Here is a 19,288-nt window from a genome sequence, read left to right on the forward strand (position 1 = left end):
ATCAGCATCACTTGTGAGCTCGTGAGAGATGTGGCACCTGAGGACTTTCTTGAGACCTACTGCATCAGACTTTACTTTAACTAGATCTCCACATGGTTCAAACCTTAAGGTTTGAGGTGCACTGTTCTAGAAAACTATAGCAAGAGAGCATGACAAATAGAGATATGAGCCTTAAGCATCAGAAAACACTCCAGATTTTATTTGTAGATGAAAGAAGGTAAAAGAAGAGCTTGAGCAGGGTAGTTACTTTAGAAAGAGTAACATAGTATTGTGCATTAGAATTTGGAAATATACACAAACATATCTATATCTATCTATACTTATAGAGATATAGATATATAACATAGAAACAATTAGAATCCTAATGAGGTATTTCACTTGACAGCCATGTAGGATAAATGATTTAAGAGATATTTAAATGTATTATATGTTAGCCTATATTTACTTTTATACTAATTCCTATCAAGTCTCTTTGGTCCTAGTTTCCAGGAGTGTCATTACCAGGTGACATATTATCAAATAGCAATTCAACAGAGGCTAACTCCACAGATAAGGTCACAAAACACATGTCAACCCAGTCACCACCTTTGCAAAGGAACTAATGCAAAATTGTGATCACACCATGAAAAATAAGAGGGAAAATAGAAAGATGGAAGAGTTGGAGAGAAATTTGTGTGAGAGACAGGGAGAGAAGACCGAGAAACATACAGGTGTCCCCTGCTATCCAAATTCAAGAATTTAATGAATTCAGATAGCAGGAAATGTGTGTATTGTTAGAGAACACTGGGCAAGAGAGAGTGATGGAGGAAATATAACCAGTACCATTCAGTTAGAAGTTCATTGGTAGAGAAATGATAGAACATCAAGAAAAAATGTATCCCAGCCATACATCTATTAATGAATCATGATGATTTACAGTTATGGCAGTGACATGATCCACGACTCAAGTATGAAGTTGTGAGCTTCTTATCTGTAGCTTCTTTCCTCTGTGCCTTTAATGTTTTTCCCATGGGTAAGTCATCCCTTATTTAGAGGTAAGTATAGCAGAACTTACTGCAATTGTTGATAGAGTTGGTATAGAAAACCATCTACTGAGGACTGTTATCTAGGGTAATTATACCTCACTCAGACCCTGACTGGAACAATTTTCCTTCAATTTATATGCCACACTAATTCCTTCAACCTGATTTACTCACATGCAATGTTGGTAGTGCTGTAGACAATGACAACAGCTAATATAACTTGAAGCAAATATCCAGTGGACAACCATCTCCCTAAATCTGCTTTCACAGTTCCACAAGCTTCCCTTTAACAGTCAATGTTGTAGAGCCTCCTGCAGACCCATTTCTTTGGTGATGGTATAGTACAAGAGGCAGTTTAGGAGGCCAAGATAAGAATCTGTATTGTCTAGGCAAGCTACTTAACACCTCTTTGGGCCCCAGTTCCCTCTTTTGTAATATGGGGAACATATTAATTCCTACTTCATAGTGTTGTTTTGAGGATTAAATGATATATGTGTAAGTGTGTGTGTGTGTGTGTGTGTGTGTGTGTGCATGCGTGTGTGTGTGTGTGTGCATGCATACACAGCACTTGACACATAGTGCCTTGGAAATAGTAGCTGTTATTATTCTCAAGTGCCAGATCCCCAAATGTTACTGACACAACCTGTTGTTGACTTTATTGCTTACCTCAGTAAGGAAAAAGAAAACCTTTGTAGAGCTTTGACAGTGCCATAAAGGGGGAAGGAGGCAAAGTCAAAATTTGTTGGTAATTGGAAGCTTGGTTTATGTGAATCTTCTAGTTAAAGGGTTTGCTTATCATTAGGTGAAGATTAGGATACAATTGCCCATCCCTAAGTATGTTGTAATGCTTTCCATTGATGATTTGGTGAGTCTTTCGGGAAGTTCCTGTAGTGAACGATAAAGCCATCTGCCTGGGCAAGAGTCTCATGAAATAGTCAAGTTAATGTAGACAGTAAATTGGTTGGTTTTTGCTGTTGTTATTGTTTCGGGTTTGTTTTTGTGTGTGTGCGAGGGGGGAGGGCAGGAGGATATAGTAGGGGTGCTATGTAGTGTATGTAGTAAGTAGTTTATATGCTTATTATTATTGTTTATTTTTCTTGTTGGTTTTATTATTGTTAAGTTTCTCAGAATAGGTGCAACTTTGCTAACTACCATATTAACTAGAGTAGTAAGATATTCTATTTTTCCCATAATCACCCAGGAAACATCAGGACTTTGAGAAATCAGGCAAAAGGGAGAGAAGTTCCTGGGAAGTCAGATCTGAGTAAAGAAGAAATATATAGAGGACTCTAAGGTGAGTTGGGGAAAGAGTGGAGTAAACAGAATAAACAAGTGAGATGATATCAGAAACACGTTGTCTATAGCACATTTTTTTCCCCTGATGTCGGCCTGCTACTTTCTAACATTAATCATTTACATTGGGTTTGATTCTTAGAAAGCAACAAGAATCAACCACTGTATTTGCTTTGCTTTGTTTTTCTCTTTGAAGCCATCAAGGTATCTGAAAGATCCTTTGAGGAAGGCATTGCACACAGCATTATTAGAAGTAAGAATAATATTTGTAGGGGCACCTGGGTGGCTCAGTCGGTTAAGCATCCAACTTTAGCTCAGGCCATGGATTCACAGTTCATGGGTTCTAGCCCCACATTGGGTTCTGTGCTGACAGCTCAGAGCCTGGAGCCTGCTTTGGATTCTATATCTCCCTGTCTCTCTGCCCCTCCCCTGCTCATGCGTTCTCTCTCTCTCAAAAATAAATAAACATTAAAAAAAAAATTTTAGGGGCGCCTGGGTGGCGCAGTCGGTTAAGCGTCCGACTTCAGCCAGGTCACGATCTCGCGGTCCGTGAGTTCGAGCCCCGCTTCGGGCTCTGGGCTGATGGCTCAGAGCCTGGAGCCTGTTTCCGATTCTGTGTCTCCCTCTCTCTTTGCCCCTCCCCCGTTCATGCTCTGTCTCTCTCTGTCCCAAAAATAAATAAACGTTGAAAAAAAAAATTTTTAAAGAAGAATGACATTTGTAATATATACACGCAGATACAGTAAAAGGAGGTGATGTGAGCATGAGTAAATGGCAACGGCTTTAAACTGGGTATACGTGTCTTCACATTCTGTTTCTGCCACATACTAGCTATGTGACCTTGGACATGTTATGTAACCTCCCTAAAACTTACTTATCTATAAACTAAGACCACAACATCTGCTTGTAAGAATGTTATAAAGAAATCATTATTACCACATAATTCCCAATAAATTATATTTACATTAGAAAGTGAAGATATGCTTTGTATTTTGTAGGTTATATCTATATATGTACTGTTGATATATGAATAGAGTACTATATAGTAGTGAGTTTTATACTATATAAGTACAAATTAGTAATGGAAATATAGGTCATTTCTGCTTTAAATAAAACTAAAATCTTATTAATTACAGACACACACACTCCAAATCACAGAATTTAGTTTTAATTGCCAATCATAACTAATTAAGTATAGTACCTAAAATTTCATCCACCAAACAAGTAATCTTATTCTTATTTACACTCAAGGCACTCAATTTTTATGCCAGTTATTGTCATTAATTTCTACAGATATGGATATTTGCTCTTGAACTTTTCCCATTTTCATATCATTTTAATTCTAAACTATCAAATAAACATCTGGGGTTATCCCAAAACTCGTTTAAATCATTTTTTAAACTAAGTTTTTAAGAAAACTTGTTTGGGCTTATAATCCCTTTTTTTAATATATATAGCAAACAAACACCAAATCCACATGCTTGACTAAAAGAATTGATTGATAAAATAGGTTTCAAATGATCTAATAATAAAATAATTAAAAGGCAAACTGCCACTCTTCCGCAAAGAGGTTTGTAAGAAAAAGAGATGAGATTCGCATCATAACAAACGACATTTTTAACATGTATAATACATTTCATTTTAATACTATGTTGAAACTAAATAGCAATAGTGCCCTTTCTCTTCCTCTTCCTACTCACGGTGCCAAAAGAGCCCATACATCCAGGTAGCCTTCAGATATAGTGTCAGAGAGCCCCCATATCTATCACTCCCTGATGATGAATGAGGTTCTTCTTCTAAACAAATAAGCACTCCAGAGGGTTACCCTTGACAGGGCTGTTAATCCAGAGAGCTTGCCTTATCACTGCAGAACTCAAGGGCTGAAGTTTTACAGGATCCCTGCACTGCCTGGCTCTCCAGCAGTTGTCTGGAAGCTGCATGGCGCATGGCCACCCTTTTCGGAGAACAGCCAGGCTCTGCCCTTCTCTTCAACGTTCTATTTCCAGATCTGGTCTTCAGCTAACTTGGGGTGTTTCTCTTAGCAAATTGAAATCATTTATATTATACATGCAGCAATCATTATGCTACATTAATACAGCATTCATTTTGTCTCCAGAAAAACAATAAGCTGACATAAATTCTCATGCATGCAAAGCAAATTAAAAGACAGGGAGGTTAAATGACTGGTCTTGGTCTTACAAAAGCAGAACTAGAAACACCACCTTGGATTCCAATATATGAAACACAGAGACAATCTTCATCTCTTATCAGCAATGTATAAATTTCTTACCAAAACTCTCTGGCTCTTGACTTTGCTTCCATTGACATCTAGACTAAAAGTCAGCATTTCTTTTACATCCCAGAAGTTATTAGGAATCAACTTATATTCCTGTTAAGAATTGATGAGTTGGCTTTATTTCAATAAGGTTCAACAAATCTCTTAGCAGCATCTCTAAAAATATGTGTCCAAATGATGATTAAGCAGTCAGGAAAAGGACTTCTCAAGCTAACATACACTCTCTTGATATTTTAAAAGTATTAACATATATTTTTCCAATGAAAGTAAAAAGTTAAAAATCAGTTTTTTGCCTCTGTAAATGATTAGCAGGCACTTCAGACCTCCTTCTAACCTCTTCTATTCTTCCAATCCCACAACGTAGCACCGCAGGAGATATGGAGAAATAAAGAATGCATATTTTTTATCCCAGTCACAAGCCTTATGTCTTAAAAGGTTTAGGAAAGGCATGTGACATGGCCTGTTTGAAAAGCAGAGCATAATGTGTTTTCAGTTTATAAATTATAAAATATTCAAAAGCACAGACTAACACCAAGGAATTGGTTACTGCTAGATATCTGGAACTGTTTTTTTCTTTCTTTCTCTTATCTCCTTGCTTTTTCTTTTTTCCTATTAAGAACAAAAGGCAAATAAAATGCAAATGAAATGCCTTAAGCCTGAGAAGATAAGAAGGAAAACATCTGTGCCAAAAAGAGAAAGAATATGGGGGGTCTCTTTGAATGCTTATCAAACAAATTGTTTAATCTTGGGATTTTTTTTTTTGATTGACCAGTTCCTAGGATGTTATTTTCTAATTTCCATGTTGGTTGAATATTAAATTTTACAATCCTATGGTTAAGCAAAATAGGCATACTATTTTGTATTTTGTTTTCAACTTCCTGCACAAAAAGCCTAAAAAAATATATCACTCTTTAGTGCAGAAAGTTTGCTACATTATTTCAACTCAGAATTGCTGCCTAACAGATATTACACAAAATAGGATTCAACTCTCAACATCCTATTAGATTATGTCATTGCCTTTATTAAGAAGGAAAAGCTGGAATATACTCTATCCTAGTGATAAGACTGAGCTTTCTAAATAACTCAGAATCTGTGTGGGTAGCAATTTAAGCCTTAAATTGGGATCTTACAGGCCTTTCTGAAGACTCATTATAAAGGAAAGATTAAGTGGGTCCTATTAAAATGGCTCAAGAAGATTCCACACTTAGGAGAGCCCAGTGTTTTCACGTTTCACATAAATCTATATACATACATATCAGACCTAACTGAAAAGTCTAAAATCTCAGAAGGATCAATTCTTGTATAATGTTCACAGATAGGGTTTTTAGATTCACATAAAGCCCTTTCATTCAAATTCCATCACTAGTTTCTAAAATTATTTGTATTTATTATGAACTAATAAAAGCAAAAACATTATTTAGGGTCTCAACCTAACTAAATCTTACTAAAATATTACAAGCAGCAAGTTAAGTGTAAGCCCAACCTTTCCCAACTCCTTACTCCTTTAACACTTTATTTTGGGGCTATGTCATACTTTTCCTTAGGCCATCTTCAATCTTTATGGCAAGAAAAAATGTTTCCCCTAAGTTGTAAAACTATACAAGTATGTAGTTATGATAGTTGCATTTATCAAAAAAATCTGTTAAATATCTTTTTGACCTAACTTGAGACTCAATTCAAAACATCGCCATGATGTATCTATCATTTTAGTACTTCATATATTTCATGGAGATTTCAACAAATAGATGAAAATGTATTATTTCTAATGTCAAGTATATAGAAACCATATTATAACACAATAACTATTAAAAGGAGAAAGTACTTAATTTCTAGGTAGACTTTAATCAATGCCCCCTGTATCAAGATGGACAGTATTGCTATAAGATAAATGGATAAGTGTACCCAAACTAAATACACAATGGAGACTCTTAAAAGAGATTAGATAAATGAGAAACAATTCAAAAGAAAAGTTAAAAATGAATTAGAGTGTATTTATCCAGTTTCAAATGCTGTGGCTCCAGAAGATTATGATAAGAAGTTGACTATCATTTTAAAAAAGAAAAGAAGAAGAAAAATTTATTTTCAGAAATAGATGATTTTAAAATTGAAATAGGAAAGATGAAAAATAGCTGAACATATTTTTTTTATAAGTAATGGAAAAGATTTTTCCTGAAACAAACCAGAGTCATTTAGAGCTATAAGTTTAGAGCCTTCAAGTTTTATAATGGAAATAAAATGGTATTTTATAAGAAACTTATCTTTGCTCTTAAATATCTTTCTATAGTCTTAGCTCAAGTCTGTTGGATAAATTAAATTTTATGAGAAAATCTTACTTGTTCCTTAGAAGAACTGCTATGTCTGTGTTAAGTGAGTTTATAGTCCCTTATCTTAGAAGAAATAAGTGATTGAATAGTTGTATTCCAACCAATGATATTAAGCAGAGACATTAACAAAAGACAAAGGGCTGTGTTTGACATGATTGGGTAGAGGAGAATCTTTTAGGCCTTTCATAGGATGTATTCCTCTCCAATAATCAGGCAGATGTACATCTCAATTGCTCTTTATTTTTACATATCTATTGACTAGGACATTCTATGAAGGAACAAACACAATAGCATCCATGAGAGAGCTATCAAGTGTGATGTAACTGCCTGATAGAGAGATTGTGTCCTTGTTTTCTTCCCTCTGTTATCTCACTAGACAAATCTCTCCAGCCTTTAATTGCAGCCTTGACTGTGCAATAATTAACAGTTTGGGTTGGGGGAAGGGAAGGTCTTTTTAAAAAACTATGTAATAGATTAGCCGTTTTGGCCATATACCTCCACTTAGTATGGAATTGATTTGTAAAATAGAAATTGCTTGGCAACTGTCATTTAATGTTCTGCTTGGACACTGCCGGAAAGCATTTGGATTGATTGAATGCTCTTTAAGATGAATGTATAAAGTTGATTTAATTGATAGCAGAGTTTTTCTTCCCATTTATCAATAGATACGATCTGTGTAGCTGCATTGTGTGTTATCTTCTTTTTGAAAAAGATCAACAAAAGGGAAAGAGATTCTCCCTTTGTAGTCACCCCAAAATAAACATTAACTCCTGCATCAGGGACAGGAGGAGGATGAAGCTAGGCTCCCAGTGCAGTTTGTAATGTACGTGAAATGGATGGAGGCTGCTCCTGAGAAGCTCAGATTAGAGAATTCCCTTTAATAATGAAGTCAAATAAACCCCAGGCGAGATAATTCACTGGGCTTTCATCAGTTACACTCATATCTCATTTTATCACAGGACCAAGTAAATGAATTGAACAAAAAAGTTCTCCAGAATAAAATGAGAAACTGACTTCACATTATAGCAACAGGACTCACTGTTAAGCCTAACTTAAACGCTCACAAGCAGAAACTGGCTCAATATTACAAAATATTTTAGCAAGAGTAAAGTAAAAACTAATACTCTTCTCAATGAACACTTTGTAATGGTATGATGATAATATTACAGAACGTTTATTTCAAATGAAGACTTGAAATAGTGGAGACATTTCCGTAAAGAGATATTATGAAGTTATGGGCCTTCGTATGTCTGAAATCTTTAGGTTTGACCCAGTTTGTTTTTATATTGTGAAATAAAATTGTGTTTTTTAAAATCATATGTAGCTTTTATCACTAAACATTCCTAACTATGTATGTATGGATGTATGAGAGAGAGAGAGAGAGAGAGAGAAAGTGTGTGTGTGTGTGTGAGTTCAAGTCTAGAGAATATAATATAGAGTTTTTACTCGGGAACACAATCTAAGAATTTTTTTTTCATTTTTTTCATTCTATCATAAACATGAGTTGTGATGTGAAAGTCTTTCAGATATGTCAGCTTTTTATCAAATGTAGCCTTGCTTAAATGAACCGCCTAAGCCTAGAGGAAGTAAAGGTGGGTCAGATGTTAGGTACGAAAATAGGTAAGAGATCTCCTTGCTGACCATCGTGATGAACATTTAAACCATCTTAGTTTCAAGGACCAGGTGAATCTATGGTTTCAGAATTGAAAAGTAAAATGCATGTACTAAAACATAAGAAATACAGGTCCAAAACCTATTAGGCAGGCTCAGGAATGACTACAAAACTTGTGGGACCCAGTGCAAAATGAAAATGTAGGAAAATAGCAGAGCATTAAGTGAGTGGAGAGACCTGTGTGGCTGCCTGGATGACACTATACGTCCATGAATCCAGCTCTGGGTGTGTGCCGCAACGTGTAAGGAAAAGAATAGCTTCATGCGTTTTCAGTAACTTCTCCATGCTTCAAATTATTCTCCATCAAATAGTCTCAAAGCACAGATCTCTACATGTGCATTGATCGGATATGCATTCAGAGACCTTTTACCTGGCCTCTGTTTGTGTGGCTTCATATCTTTATGACATGGAATGAACAGCTTGGCGCCACGTTGCTGTTATCCATTAACCATTCCTGTTTTCCTAATCATCTTTGACTCCATCTTTCTCTGTCCTATCTGTTATTGTCTTCGGAAAAGAGATGTGAGGTTTCCTTTGCCTGTTCTGGTTTACATGACATGATTTGTGTATCTGCCTACAAGACTTTCTCAAATGAACCCTGTGCATTATCTTCTTCCCCCAGCCCCTCCTTCTCCGAAGAAAGAAGAAAAAGGTCATACATCTGTAAAATGACAGCACTTATGAAAAATGAGAGTTTGGCCCACATGGCTCTCATCAGACACAGACTCATCTGCTGTGCCACAGACACTGCTCATTTCCTTCAGAATCAGACTACAGTTAAAAACAGGAAACACCTAATAAATTGCTGGGTCTATCAAATTAACAAAGCATAAAGAAACCTTCTAGGTAATCAATGAGTATTGCTTGCTTGAAGAAATCCAAGTGTCAAACATAAGGAACCTAGAAATGTGACCATACTTTTCTCTATAAACGTACTTTAAGATGTCAACCTTAATTTAAATTTAGAAATAAAGAAACCTACTCAGTGAAAGTGTAGAAAATTGGACTTTTCATCTAATTTTTAGCCACAGATGGACTTAAAGTATTTCAAAAGCAATTAGAACTTTTATCATATATTCATTGTGCTAGGATTTTTAAGCAAACACATTTTATTTGAAAAAAAAGAATAAGTTAAGTATACAACAATCATATAAGTGATAGAATTCTCCAAGCAATCTCTCTTTGTGTGAAATTTATCAATTCCATTTTTTAATGGGAAAAAATATCACTATTATGAAAAGATTTCACCATAGCAATATCTAATTGCTAAAAGCTGCTTGTTTTCATATATTTTTGCCTAGGGTGAAATCAGTAATAAACCATGAAACAAGGGTATACTTTCTTGAGCTATATTTTGGATAATAAAAATACAAGTAAATTTAGATCTGGAAAAAAAAAAAGATATGCTGTGCAATTGTAACCCTTCTCAATCCTGCTCCTAAAAAATACTTTCTTCATGAGAAAATAGAGGATAAAAGCCTGAAAAAATTTCACCCTCATTCCCTTCAAACCTTTTGAAAGTCTAATCTCTCTAATGCTTATGTGCTCTGGGTTTCATTGCTATCCTTAAAACAAGTTTCTAGGAAAATATCAAGGAAATAAAAACTTTTGAAAGTTGATAAGAATATCCCTTAAGTTCCTAAGGAAAACAACATTTATTTCCAGAAGGAATTCAACTCCTCTGTCCTCAGAAGTCACACAAATGTTTCTAGCACCACTCAAAGACATTTTACTATTCAAATCAAGAGTCTTTGCCACTGAGAGTATTATTTGTCCTGTGTATGAGTGACCCCTTCAGGTGCCGTATTGAAAAGACTATTTTATACACAGAATATTTAAGGTCCTCCTGACATAATGCATGCATGCTAAGAATTTTCAACAGAGCAATTTGTTCAAAAGTTCTCTAAGAATGATAATTGCAATTTTAAACAATCTAAGAAAAAAAAAGATGTTTCTTTTAACAATGCATTTTATGCAGTATTCATACATATTAACCAAGAAACAAATTTTGAAAACTGCATACAAGAAACTATGCTAGAAATAAGATAACCATACTAGTCAGAATACAGTGTCAGGTTCTATTTCTAATAATCCATGTTCTAATTTTCAAGGATACCAGATTTTTTATAAAATCATGTATCTGGATCTGTTCAGAAAATAATATATGATTGCTACAACAATAAAAGATACAATAACACAAAATTCCTGTCCTTTGAAAGTTTGTAATTGAACTGAAAACTGAATGAAAGACAATAATTTAATAATTAAGCTAGAATTGTTCAGGAAAACATCGTAATTTCATCATCTTCACTGTCTCAGATAAAATGTCTTAAAGCTACCTGAGCAGTAGGCTGGCATGAAAAAACAAATATCCAGAACTGCAATAATTCTGAGTCTGTGAAAAGTGAAATGACTCTGGAGTGGAACCCAAGCAGAATTACCAACACTGTAAACCAAATGCCCAAGAGGGGGATTCATGACCTGGAATTCATTCAAATTGACAATATACAAAGTACATTCTAGAAGGTAAGGTAATAATGACATGAATCTGGGAAGCTATAATCCCTATCTGTAGGCAAGTAGTATCTTGACATGAGGTAGAAGGAGAAAATAGAATGAGGCAATGCCTTAGCCAGCATGGGTGGATGTTAAATATAGAATTCAAGTTCTTAGAAATAAAGGCTTAGTGAGGATAGGGCCCAAATCAGCCTGATATTCAGGATGAGATTTCATTTTCAGTTGTACTTGGATTATAAACTAGTAATCACGGGATCCACATGAAGTTAGTTAGAAAAAAGGCAAGCTAGTGCAATCAGGGCTCATCTACTGAACATCAGATTCGAAGTTGAGAGCGACAGATCGATTCCTAATCCCTTCCTCATCACGAGACTTATGGGTCCTTAATAAGCAGTCAAAATTGACTTTCATTGCCTCAGCAACTGTGCCAAATATTGGACAAACTGGCCAAGCAGGAACAGACTCAATAGAAGAGATTTGATGAGAGCCATTGAGCAAGGGTGCGATTTTGAAAAGGGAGCAGAGGAATGTCAAGTTTATTTGTAGGGGTGGAGTTAATACTTACTACTGTATTTAGGAAGTGAAACCTGTTTATTGGGCATTCTGCCAAATATTAATATCAATAATCAATACTTTTATATATGAATGGCATAAAAATTATTACCACATAAAATGACATGGAAACGATAAAGATTCCTGAATGATATCTGAATGAGTTTCTAAAATTAAATTATACATTAAAAGTATAGTTTTTATGTTAAACAGAGTTAAGAATTATGTAACAGAGATTACTTAAAACTCTTAAGTGGATCACAAATCTATTCAATTAAATTTAGGGCATCTTATAGCTTTGTGTACAAGGCTTTGTGCTGTTAACACTTTAAACTTAAATTTGCTAAACATACAAATTTTGAAGCTAAGCAGATTGTTATACACTTAATGTATAAGATTAAAAATCATCTTGATAGGGTGTTTGGGTAGCTCAGTCGTTAAGCATCTGACTTCGGCTCAGGTCATGATCTCATGGTTCTTGAGTTCAAGTCCCACATCGGGTGAGCTCAAGCCCCGCTTTGGGTGAACATGAGCCCCGCTCCAGGTGAACCCCACATCTCTCTCTCTCTTTCTGCTCTCCCCACCCCGGGATTCTTTCTCTCTCTCTGTCCCTCACTCACTTGTACCCTCTCTCTCTCTCAGAAAAAACATGATTTTGATAAGCATAAAAATGAGCCTAACCACAAACATAAAATTGGACAGCATTAGATATAATGTATTGCCTCAATGTTAAAAAATATTTCAGTATTCTTAGATGAAAATCTCAAAACTGTACAGATTTAATTCTACTATATTTATTTGTATATTTAATATAATTTAAATAAAAATATAATTTATGACAAAGGTGATGGAATATGACAGAGTTACAAATTTTGTGAATGAATAAATACATAATTTACATTTTTAAAAAAAGAATGGTACTGGGAAATTTGTTCTATCAGCTAGAGAAACATACTATAAAGCTACAGTAAGCAAGTTGATATAGTCATGTGTGTGCATACACTCTTGTTTTGGGATAAATTCTTAGAAATTGGAAGAATCTATTATTTGACTCTGCTCAGTAGCTAAACTCTCTTTATGAAGCAGGGTTTATCTATTAACTATTCTTTGCAATCATATATTCCCAATAATATGATAATGCATTACCTAGATTAGTAAAACTCCATAAGAAATCTACTGGATATTGACCTTTTTGAGTCATTCATTCTGCTACCACAAACTAATTCTCCATGAGCCTTAAGAAACTATTCAAGGCAATATTTTCAACTCAAACAATTGACTTTGCAACCTCACATTCCCTTCCTTTCTTCATTTTTTTCTCCATGAATTTTTCAAGAAAAATAAAAATCTCTTTCAGTAAAAATCTTTTTCATCCGTGACCTAGAACATGCTGAGTTCCTCCCACCACTGCCATGAACTCCAGGAGACAGAAAATAAACTGTAGCTCAAAGAGAGTCATTATTTCCAGGGTAAAAAGAATGTATTCCTCAGACAGCATGTGTCATCACAGCAAACTTTCCCATGGTCCAGCCTCTGCCTAGATCTGGAAGATAACAGGAAGCACAGAGAAAACCTCAAAGACAGAGCTCTGAACACTTGCAAGAGGGGAAACAGCTCCAGATCTGTCTCCAAGCCTTATGTAAGAAAACAAACCTTCCAATGCAGTCAGTGGAGAAGCCACACTGCCAACTCCATCTGACCAAGTGGTCCACCCATTTTTAGTGAGGAAGGACCATCTCATCAAAAACTTGTGAGTTGTTTGTATTTTTGAGCTATATAATCATAATAAATTGTTACTTAACAGTGTAAAGTTCTCACTCCATTGTACCTGTTCAGTTATTCTAACTAATTATTTTTATGAGCAATAATAAATTCCCAGGTAAAAATAACTCCAATGAATATATTGAATCTGATGGACATTATATTATTAAAATTAAGACTATATATTTTTTTAAAAACAGCAGAGCAGAGGTGCCTGGGTGGCCCAGTCTGCTGAGCATCCGACTCTTGATTTTGGCTTGGGTCATGATCTCACAGTTCCTTGGATTGAGCCCTGCTTCGTGTCAAGCTCTGTACTGACAGTATGGAACCTGCTTGGGATTCTCTCTCTCCCTCTCTCTCTGCTGATCTCCCACTCATGCACATGTTCTCTCTCTCTCTCTCTCTCTCTCTCTCTCTCTCAAAATAAATAAGTAAACATTTTTTAAAAACTGCAGAACAGGAGGCACGTGCATGGCACAGGCTATTAAGCATTCAACTCCTGATTTAGACTCAGGTCATGAGCTCTCGTTTTTGTGAGTTCAAGCCCTGTGTCGGGCTCTGCATACTCACCTCAAAGAGCCTGCCTGGGATTCTCTCTCTCCCTCTCCCACTGCCCTTGTCCTGCTCACACTCTCTGTCTCTCTTAAAATAAATAGATAAATAAACTAAAAAAAACAAAACAAGAAAAAAACAAAAAAACAAAAAAACTGCAGAACAAACATGACCACTTACAGGATGAGTCTTAAGGAAAATTATTTCCATCAGTTTATGTCATATATTGCATAAAAATGCTCTATAATGCACTATCTAATCTTGTCATAGGTTCTGTGTAGTCTGAATTAGTTTTTAAATTGGTGCTCAGTGTTTACCAGGCCAATGTGATAACACCAATATCCATTAAGGTACGGAACTTAGGTAACTTTAGATTCTTTAGGTGCATGAATGTGGGCATATGTGCACATGCACACAGGCAAATAGACACATGCACTCAAGACAGATAAGTAGAAGTACCAGGTAAAACTTGAAAAACTATGTTAATAATTTAGTGCAATCCATTACTACTTTTGGACAAAGCAAGCCAACACATATACTGATGTATTGTTATAGAATAAAAACATCTCATTTTTCATTGTAAGTCTAGAGAAGTATCAGTTTGAAGGAGTAAATCACTTGATTTCTAAAGCATCCCAAAGAAATACAGATTTATTTCTCTGGGTACACAGAAGAGCAATACTAAAATGTGTTCAGTTAGGAATTCCTAGGGGTCTAGCTTAAATGAACCAAAGATTATGACTTACTGTGAACATATGAATTGCTTGCCTCATATGGTTATATCCTAAGTTGTTGAAAGTGGGACTCTTGAGTAGCAAGAAAACTAGTAGCATTATTAAGCATTAAACATAAGTCTGTGCAGGCACTGTTCAAGTGCTTTACCCCACATTTACAATCAGTCCTTACAATGATCCTCCACAACTGAGAAAAACATAAAGTAACTTGCCCAATATTACATAGATAGCATTAAGAAAAGCTGGCATTGAATCTCAACTCAATGAGAATTGAATTGTTATGCCTGGTCTCAGAGTTTAAGTTCATTAACCATTACATTATGTGGGCTCATAAAAATATCAAATATCTAACCCAAAGAATTTTATAAATTCTTAATTTTTAAATAGACCTTATATCTTAAATAATGAATAAATTTAGATTTAGCTCTTGTCTCAAATCAGTAGGTCCACAATATTTTTAGCTATATTTTATTGTTCATTGTGGAAAGGAGATTATCATTGAATTGACAATTTTCCCAAACAAATCATCTACAATTGTGGGAAATGGTAGATTAAAAATAACAAGATGTCTATGTGTGCGTATATACACATATATACCTGTACCTACATCTATCTATAAAGATAGAGTTAAAAATATCTGTAAATATTTTTCTCTGCTACAAATAAAACAAGAAAGGGGTAAGGTATACTTGGAAGCTATTGAAAAGGAAATCCTAAGCCCATAAACCAAATGTAGCAGAGAGAAATATGAAACTACACACCCTAATCGGAACCCTCATCCCATTGGAATGCAGGGCATTTTTCGTCAGTTATTATTGGGAGGATTCCCTTACTCCATTCAAGTGTTACAATGGTCCAGAGGTCCCATGCCATGTCAGTAAATCATGAAGGTTCCTCTGCTTTTTTCTCTGAACAGGTTGGTGCAAAAATGTCCCTTGTCCAAGCTTAGATGGGGCCACGTCAGCCTGCTGCTCTTGTGCCACAGGTAACACAACAGAGTCTTGGCTGAGGCTGGAAACCAGAGGCTGAGGACACGCTTTTAGGGCCCATCTTGCCAGCACTGCCCTCTAAGGACTTTCCATCTCCCAGTTAGGGACCAAAATTCTGCCAGACCCACCCCAGCCTCAAAGAATGTCCTCATTTTCATTTCTCCCTCTTCAAAGAGTTCATGCTTCTATAAAACAAAATCCAAAAACAGGTTATTTGTGAATAACTTCCACTTTTGTCCTCTAAACAAACGTTTCAAGGACACTAGAGTCTGGCTACAAGGAATAATAGGGAAAAAAATAAATTGACTAATATCTTAATATCTTACCTTGAACATAAATATGCAAAAGTATCATTTATACTTTATATATATACATAAAGTATATACATACATATATATTTATATACATGTATATATATTATGTGTATATAAAATGTATATTATATGTATATAATATTTATATAACTCTTTCTCTAACTTTTTCCATTTCTCTCATGTTTTCATCTTTCTTCTCTTTCCAGAACCCATATCCCTCATTGGAAATAGCACTGTGTTGAATATGGCACTAGCTTAGATTAAACTGTCAGGAGAATCTGTAAAAGTATTTGGCAGTAACTAATTCTAAGTCTCTTAAGTTTTAGAGTCTCTCTGTGTGTGTAGTACTTTTTATTTTTATTTTTTTATTCTCAAGAAGATTTGGCAATAGATATCTCAATGGTCTGGAGGATATTCTGGTCAAATCACCCTATCCACCACCACCCCCACCCAAGTGGTGTTTATAATTTAGATGATAAAATAACCACTTAAATTTGTGAAAACTAGTACCCTGGGTTTTTCAAACTTTCTTCAGACACAGCCACTTTACCTTTTTCAAGTTTCCAAGCCCCTCAACTGTGTAACTCATTGAAGTTTTAGAATGTTACAAAGTGAAGTTGCATTTAACAGATGTTACTTTCAAGGAGCTTCAGAATGTTATAAATTATTGTAAATTAATTTGCTCATTTCAGAGTTTGGCAAAGCAGCTCTCAGGCCCTTTCCTGGTCTGTGCCAGAGAAAAGGAAGAGTGAAAAAAGCAGTAGGTTGGGGTCCCAGGAAAAACAGTGTCTCCTGTGCTTTAGTAAGTGACTATGTCACATAAAACTTATGTTGGCTGTTAAGTGGCCAAGCCAGCTGCATCCCATGTGCCACAAATGCTCTGGCCTCTTATTTCTCCCATTTAGTTATTGTGTCCATAAATTCAATGGGCCACCTGTGCAATGTGCTCATCCAGAAGAGCCCCAGAGGAAGCATTAACGTATCAAGGCTCATAAAGCACAAATCCTTAAATGTAAAAACCGACACTTTCATCCTCTCTAGGCTACATCTATATAGATTTCTTTTTAATGAAAAAGAAAAAAAGATTTATTTTTCTGCTTACAGTAAAATGCCTATGAATGACGTTATATAAATAATGATGATATATATATATATATATATATATTTTAATTTCTACTATACTAAAGCTACTGAAGTTTATTCTCCTCTGAAACTACATGTCAGTCCATGGTTAGAACAGCCACCACTATCAGTAACTCCTCATTCAATCTAATCCTGAAAATACTCCATGCCAAGTATCTCACAAGCATGAATTCATAGGGCCAAAACAAAGTGCAAACTTTAAAAGTACCTGAAAACATTTTTTGTCCTCTCCACTCTGACAATGTTAACCAAACACTTGAACGTATTTAGCAATGTGTTGAACATCCCCCATCAGTGTTTCACCTGGGGGGTTGTAATTATTTCTTTATCTCATCTCCTTCCTTCATACAGGAAACTTCTAGCAACAGTCCTTCACAGTGGTTGGACAGGAGGTGCATGGATCATTCCTAGAGACCTCTTTGTATATATACATTAACCTTTCCAGCACTTCCTACTCCATCCTAAAGACTGACAAAACACAGGAAGGTAGGGAGGAAAGAATGAAGAGAGAGGTCATGTGTATTTTTACAAAGTTCCCCACTATAGGGAGGAGATACACTGCATTTATAATTATGTGCCTATCAGTACCTGGAACATCACAAGAGATTAATAGACTCTGAATGAATGAGTGAGTGAAACAAGGTAACCTGCAGTTCAAATAATTCAGTACTAATAATTTTGACTCAAATCATTCACCAAAACCATTTTGGAAAAAAAATGATTTTGATGTACTGTTTTCTAATTAACATTTATTTGTACAGTGATGGGAAGAGGAGACAAGAGGGTGCTAGTGTTTAGGAAAAGAGGCAGTATTGATTCATAAGGGTAAGGCTGGTGTAACATATAAAAGACAAAAGAGAAGCTATATGGCTTAATGACTGTTAGGCCTCAGGTTCCTGCATTAGAATCAGAACATTTACCTTTGAATATGTGCTGAAAAGCTGAACCCAACCTGCCACACATTTCGATTGTCTCTCTACTGATAAAGCATTGGAAGTTATCACCAAAACATAATAACTATTTAAGAGGAGGCAATAATACATATTTTACGACACCTCTTGAGTGATCAGGACCAAGTTAGCAAGAAATGCGGGAAAGAACTAGACCAGGTATTTAGTCACTTAGGTTAGTTCAACCTCAGAACAGGTAGAAAAGAATTGGTCTTACCCAAAGAGAGGTCTGGATATATTACGCTTGTCTTTTCGGAGATGACCTCTAGGAGGAGTGTCTTTTTTAACCTGGGGGCTTCAGGCCACACAGAACGTTCTAACCATGTCACTTATGAAGGAGGTTTTGGGCCACATAGTATCCACTCTACCTCAGCTGAGTCTGGAGACTAAAGGTATCAGCTCTACCTCCAGAGAAGCTAGAGACTAAAGAAAGATCAGACACTTAGGGGGCACTCAGGTGGCTCAGTCAGTTAGGTATCTGACTTCGGCTTAGGTCATGATCTCATGGTTACTGAGATTTTAGCCCCTGTTGAGCTCTGCCTTGACAGCTCAGAGCCTGGAGCCTGCTTCAGATTCTTTGTCTACCTCTCTCTCTGCCCTTTCCCAGCTTGCACTCTCTCTGTGTCTCAAAAATAATAAATAAATAAATAAATAAATAAATAAATAAATAAATAAATAAACATTAAAAAAAAAAAAGATCAGACACTTGGGCAATCAACTCATAATCAAACCCTAGCTGAATTTCCCCAGTTGGTAGTACTCCGTGTGTATCATCACTCATCGTCACCAGAAAAGTAACACTGTCCATGACTCCATGGGGTAAGGATAATTAGAAGCTCCTTGTTGGGAATTTTCTTGGATTCCCCGTGAATCTCTCCCCCTTGGCTGATTTAAACAAAAAAAAAATTGTTTTTTGAAGTTTATTTATTTTGAAAGAGAGAGCGAGCAGGGGGAGGGACAGAGAGAGAGGGGGAGAGAGAATCACAAGCAGGCTCTGTACTGTCAGCACGGAGCCTGATGCCAGGCTTGAACTCACAAACCTTGAGATCATGATCCAAGCGGAAACCAAGAATCGGACACTGAGCCAACCAAGAACCCCTCCCCTTGGCTGACATTTTAAAATCTGTATCCTTACCCTGTAAGAAACTGTGACTGTGAGTATAACAGCT

Source organism: Lynx rufus, unplaced genomic scaffold, assembly GCF_022079265.1.
Source record: "Lynx rufus isolate CCGP_SWC_20201006 ecotype Redwood Valley unplaced genomic scaffold, mLynRuf1.p SCAF_3, whole genome shotgun sequence".
NCBI classification, from domain to species: Eukaryota; Metazoa; Chordata; class Mammalia; order Carnivora; family Felidae; genus Lynx; species Lynx rufus.